The 6,524-nt window shown below is 34.6% G+C and overlaps 1 protein-coding gene across 2 annotated transcripts in view; it reads left to right on the top strand.

The window, feature by feature from the left end:
• PDS5A (PDS5 cohesin associated factor A) overlaps positions 1-6,524 on the top strand; it is a 111,027-nt gene that overhangs the window by 2,077 nt on the left and 102,426 nt on the right. The gene's annotated exons all lie outside the window — the stretch shown is intronic.

Here is a 6,524-nt window from a genome sequence, read left to right as displayed (position 1 = left end):
TTTCCCAGTGTTGAAGACATTTTGGTGGTCAGAATTGAGACTAAGGAAAGACGAGGCAGAGTCCAGCTAGGAAACTGATAATAGTAATCTAGGCGAAAGGTGTTGAATCTTGAATTAGGGCTATGATAGGGGGATATAAAAGATTGGATGATCCGAGAGACAATATAGAATTAGAATCAGACTTGGTGGGAGGTGAGAGAAGAAACAGTCTTGACAGTGTTTCTACCTTGAAGTACTTGGTGGAATGTAATTTTAGGGAATGGTCTTGCCTCTTTGCTCTTAGAGCCTGGTTAATGTTTACAATGTTGAGAATGCTTAATGAATATTTAAAATATTCTTGTAGATTAGTGTTTAAAATTTAATTATTTGTCGCCTTTTTGGAAAGAATTGGACACAATACCTTCCATTAAAATAAATCTTGATACTAAATATTATTAAGGAGGTGAGGTGCTTAAGTTTATATTGAGTGTTTTGAAATGCTGAAAAATTATGAAATATAAAGCTATTAAGTAAAGTTATGGATTTTTTATTGTTTTCATATTAAGAATACTAAAACCTTGAATTCTTGTGATGAGTAATCTGGTGTAAAAAAAAGTTACAACTGTATATACATTTTCCACTTGAAAATAGGTTAAAATATAAATACTGTTAACCATAAATAGACATAGAACCAAGTCTAGAATGAGCTTTGGGTTAGAATATCCATTTGTTATGAGTTCTTTTGGAAGTTAAAATTGACATATATATTAACCAATTTAAATGTCCTAAAATTTTGCTTTTCTCAAGAATTCTTAAGATTTTGTCTTCCTCCTGCCTTTTTCTTTTGACTTAGTACTATTTTGACCTTTTAGGGATCCATTTAGTTAAAGTATTAATGTCTATTTGTAGTATAAATTTTAAACTATTTAATTGTATTTTTGATAATTTGTGTTTATAAGACCCTTAGTTATGGGCACATTTTATAAATTCAGTAGTTTATTTATAACATAGCGGTGATTTTCAAATGCCATATAAATATAGAGAGGATTTAAAGGCAAGTAGAATCTTGGTAAATGGAATTCAGACATTTGGTCTAATTCTCTTCAGTTTAAAGAATACAACAAGCATTTTTACAGTAGAATCATATGTTCAAAGTTAAAAGGATCTTAGAAGAAATTCTGAAACTACCCTTATTTCACAGATGATAAAAGTTAAGCCCAAGGTTGCCAAATAACGTTTATCAAGATCAGTCATAGGGCAGGTTTGTGGCAGAGCCAAAGCAATAGTATCATGTTTATGTTTATTCTTATAGCTGCCTTCTAAGGAATCTAAGCAGAACTAAGTTGTGATTTTTATTATGCAGTTGAAAACAATAATGTGAAAAGAGAAGGGAATCAGTGAAAGTTAATTTGGTCTTTCACAGGGAGATATAGGGCAGCATTTTTTTAAACCTTAGAAACTCATGATACTTTGAAGCATCCTTGGAAATAATCTTTAAGAGTATGTCTTTGAAGAGTTAAGCTATACTTTCATATATTAGAAGTTTTAATTTGTTTCTAAAAAACTACTTTAAATATTTTTATGTCCAATCACATTGGCCTTTGCTAAGTTCCTTGAACATGTGGTGTTTATTTTTGCCTAGACAGATTCCATATTATGTAGCCCATATGTACCATTCTTCTCAGGTCATTTATTATTGATTTGTTCTTCTTAAGGGAAGTTTCTTAGATTCTCTGTTATAGACTCTTTAACTTCATATCACTTATCACAATTGTAATGTTAAATGTTTATTTGGTTTGTCTTCCCATGGTAGGTACCATGTCTCTGCTTACTTTTGTATTCTCCCAGTGCCAAATTTAATGCCTGGCACATAATTAGTTTATTCAGCAAATATTAATTGAATAAACAAATGCATACTTTGTATTAATGGATTAGAGAAATATTTTTATTTTTGAAAATAAAAGATAATTTGAAAATATTTTGAGTTGCAAATAAGTATTTTACCTGAGATTATATACCAGAGATGGTATATCAATATACTTATAAATAAGTATGCATATTTAGAATTTTAAAACTAAAAGGTAGCTTGGAGGTTATTTGGTTTTGTTCTCATTTTCCAGATGAAGAAACTGAGTCTAAGAGGTTATGACCAATTCTAGTCACATGAGGCTGAAAACTGTCATTGACTTATAAAAGTTACAATTGTATGTTAATTGAGAGAAATAATAAAAGCCATACAAAAGCTAGTTAGCTGTTTAGAAGGACAGCAGACATTTTGCTACCAGTGTTACATTAAGTATCACTGATCTGTAGTTCGCAAATAGCCTTCCTCCTATATTGTTAAGGATTCTTAAACTAATGCAGGGGTCACGCCTGTTAAATTTTATAACACATTCAAAATATACCTATAAACAGTGTCATACAAAGTTATATTAAGTGATTCAGCCCACAGTTTGTTATATGTAGTCTATCCCAGACCATGTATTACTACAGAGCTATGTGCCACACACATTTTTGTTTCTTCCTTTCTTGTTGTTTTGGAGATGGGAGGCCCTTATTAATAAGCCTTGGTGTTTACTTAGTTACTTACTTATTTATTTAGTTGAAAAATACGAAAACTTTTATTTCAAACAGGTTTAATGGTATATGTGCTATAGCAAAGGCTGGTTATAATAGTTTCATTTCAAAGCTCAATTGATGTACAAATTTGACACTGTTTAGCAATGGTCAGTTTTTGCTAAAATGTGTATTAAATCCATCAATATGCCAATTTTGACATTTAGATCTTATTATTCTAATAGTAGAAATCAAGTTTTCTTCACAAAAAAATGAGAATAATTGTTCAGGTTCTAAGGTGATGAGCTGTGAAACGTGTTCTCCAGTATTGCTTTGAAATTATACCCCTAGATTGTTAAGAGAAATCTGACATCAAATGTATTTTTTAACTGATACTTTTCAGTCATCATCTCCTTTTGATTTGATGATATCCTCCTCTTATCTGATCCTAGCCAATTAAACTCCAGTGTTTCTCAACTCTTTGACTAAGGGCAATTTTTTCTCCTACTTCCGTGCATATGGAAGGATTAGTGAGAACTATCTTGTCCAAATCAGTCTTGACTGCACTAACTCTTCCTCCTGTCTACAGGGATCCTATGTTGAGCATAAGCAGTTCATTCTTAGATAGCTTTTGCATCTTTGCATCTTTGCTGCTTATCTCTTCACATGCATACACCAAAAAGCTGTCTAAGGAAATGGGAGAGTTCCAGTTCTGTGAAGATCTCTGATAATGCTCCAACTCTACCAAGCACCCGCCCCACCATTCTGTCAGCCAGCAGAAAGTGGGGTCAATTTTCCAGTCCTAATAAGACCCCTCACCCCCTGGACCAGCATATTGAAGATCACTATGTTCTGCAAAAAGTTACACGTATTAGAATTTTCTTTATGATACACTCATAGACAACTTCAATATTCTATTTCAAGTGAGCAGAAATTCCTTCTGCTACTGTACCTTATGCAAGTGCTAAGATCTATTCATACTATTGTTTAGCCTGACTTTCTTTTACCAAATCAATTTTATTTTGTAGAATCAAAATATATTTCAGCTTTATAATTTCTGTGGTAGCCAGGTGTTCAGAAGTCTGAGGTTGAGGACAAAATTAATTACCAGCTATCAACAGAACTGTATCACTGCTGCACTGTTCAGCATAGCATCCATCAAAATATGGCCATGACAGTCAACACAGGAAAGATAGCTGACTAATTTAAAATTCCCTTTGGTTCCTGGAATGTCTGTAGGAAACTCATCAGGTGTACTACTTCTACAAGATCTATAGCATTCCAGCTGCATTATCAAGTTTATAAATTGTGGCTTGTCTACAGATAAATTCATGTGAGAGTGGAGTAAACTGGGTAATATCCAAGATGGCATGATCCTGGTGAGAAAGATGCAGCTGCCCCATAGTCATGCGAACTTGCTCCCCTGCCATCTTGCCTATAGAGTGATAAGACTTGGTTTTTAGAAGGAGGGATGGATAAGGTGAAATCTGTTTCTTATACCTATTTCTTATTACCCTGTCTCAGCTCAGTGCCCCAGACAGTTCTCTGGCTACAGCTCCATACTCAATTCTGCTATATCTATCAGTCACAGAATCAAATCACATATCTCGGTGCTAAGAATTAGGAATGATGAATAATGGGGTTTTATTATCCTGAAAATGTCTCCCTTTTCTCTCACCAGGTATTGCATTTGTTTGTTTTCCTGTAATCTTCCTGTTTGTGTCAACCATTCTCTCTCTTCTCCACATTCTCACTTCTGCTTTTATAGTCTGGCCTGTTTAGTAGGAAGTAGGATATGGTGGGCTTGATTTAAAGTAGAGCATTCCCCTTTTCTCATCAAACCTAGATTGTGAGAGGGGAGGAGTAGATTAGGGGCAGGGAGGCCATGAATTCTCCTTTCCTTCCCTCCAGGTGGACCCAGAATACTTAGTTTGGTCATAATTATTTTCACTTCCATAAATTTTTATTTATTCCTAATTGCCGCATAGCATGCTAATTTTACATGAAATTCAGTATGTGATTTCAATTCTAAATTTTGCTCATATGTTTTCATATTTATATTAATGCAGAAGATTCTGCTAATAAAAAATTACGTCCTAAAACATAGCTGGTTATGTGTTTGTGAAGTAATACTTAGTGCAGCAGTTATTACTTTAGACTTACATATGTGTAGAATAGCTATTCTGGTTGTCAGTTGGTGTGTAACTACCCCAAACCCAGTGGTTTATAACAGCAACTTTTTTTTGTATGTGGTAAAATATATATAACAAAAAATTTACCATTTAAGTCATTTTTAAATGTGCAGTTCTATGGTATGAAGTACATTGACATTGTTGTGCAACCCATCACCACCATACACCTCCAAAATTTTTTCATATTCCCCAATTGAAATTTTGTAACCATGAAAAAATAATTCTCTATTCTCCCCTTCCCCCAGACCAGGCAACCACCATTCTACTTTCTGTCTCTGAATTTTACTACTCTGTAAGTAGAATTATACAGTATTTGTCCTTTTGCAACTGGCTTGGCTTATTTCAACTTAGCATAATGTCTTCAAGGTTCGTTCATATTATAGTATGTATCAACTTACTTCCTTTTTAAGGCTGGATAATATTCTATGTATGTAACATCTTTTGTTTATCCATTCATCCTTCAGTGGATACATGGATTGCTTCCAACTTATGGCTATTGTGAGCAACTTATTATCACAATTTTGTACATCAGGAATTCAGGCAGGACTCGTCTTGATTATTCTGCTCCACATTGCTTACTGGGCTCACTCATTGGTATTCACCTGACTAGGCTGGTCTAGAAAGTCCACACTGGCTTCTCTCAAACACTTGGCTCCTTGGTAGGAACAACTGAAAGGCTGAACTCAGTGAGTCCTTTTGCCTGTGTGTATTGTAGTCTTAGGGCTTCTTCACGTGGTCTCTTCAACAGGGTAGTGGGAATAGGGTTCCAAGATACCATGGAGGTAGTTGCCAGTACTTTAAAGGCTTAGTTCAGAATTGTCAGTGTTACTTCTAACTTACTCTACTGGTTAGTCATAGCCCAGCCCCTATTCAAGGGGAGAAAAATTGACCCTACTTCTCAGTGGAAGAAGTAGGAAAGAATTTATAGCCATCTTTAATCTACCACAGGAGCACTCATGCCAAGTCAAAGTGTACCAACTGAATACTTTGTAGTATACTTATAAACTTGAAAAACAATCATTTCAAAAACAAGTATGTATTTGCAGCCAACTTACTAGATTTGTAAAATTTATTTTTAGAGCTGTAAGAAAATTATAGGAATTTTTTATGTGCTAGTTAGGAAAAATTATGGGGAAGGCTTATGATTTGATATTAGAACTGTCTTATATTTTTGGAATTTTTACTGGAAAGTGTTATTGACTGATTATAATAATGAAATGTTTCCATTCCCCCCACCCCCATTTTTTTAATTACACCTTTTATTTTTGAGACATTTTAGACCTCTAAAAAAGTTGGAAAAAATTATACGTTCAACACCCATATCCCTTTACTCAGATAACATTCATCACCCTTGCTTGCTTTTGTGTTTACACACAGACACATACACTCACACAGACTTTTTTGAGAGTCACTTGAAGATATGATAGTCCACCTCTGAATACTTTAGCATTCTTCTTTAAACAAGAACATTCTCTACTTTATCACAAATATCATGATTACACTCAAGAAATTTAACGTAAGTAAAAATATCTGTTATACTGTCCATAGTAAAATTCTCCCAGTTGCCCTAAAAATGACTTTTTAAAAAGTTGGGTTCCAGAGACCCACAGAGGCAGCAGCTGAAGCAGATGCATGCAGCCTTGCCCTCTCCTGCCTACACTGGCTGCACTGGGGCACCCCTTGACCCACCCTAGGGTCTCTTTCCCCCTTCCTCTTCTACCATCCCTCCTTCCTCCTCTACTATCCCTCCTTCCTCCTCTACTGTCCAACCTGCCTCTGTTATTCTGCACCTAGCCA

This window comes from Pteropus alecto, unplaced genomic scaffold, assembly GCF_000325575.1.
Source record: "Pteropus alecto unplaced genomic scaffold, ASM32557v1 scaffold57, whole genome shotgun sequence".
NCBI classification, from domain to species: Eukaryota; Metazoa; Chordata; class Mammalia; order Chiroptera; family Pteropodidae; genus Pteropus; species Pteropus alecto.
This window is presented reverse-complemented; position numbering and strand designations above follow the sequence as displayed.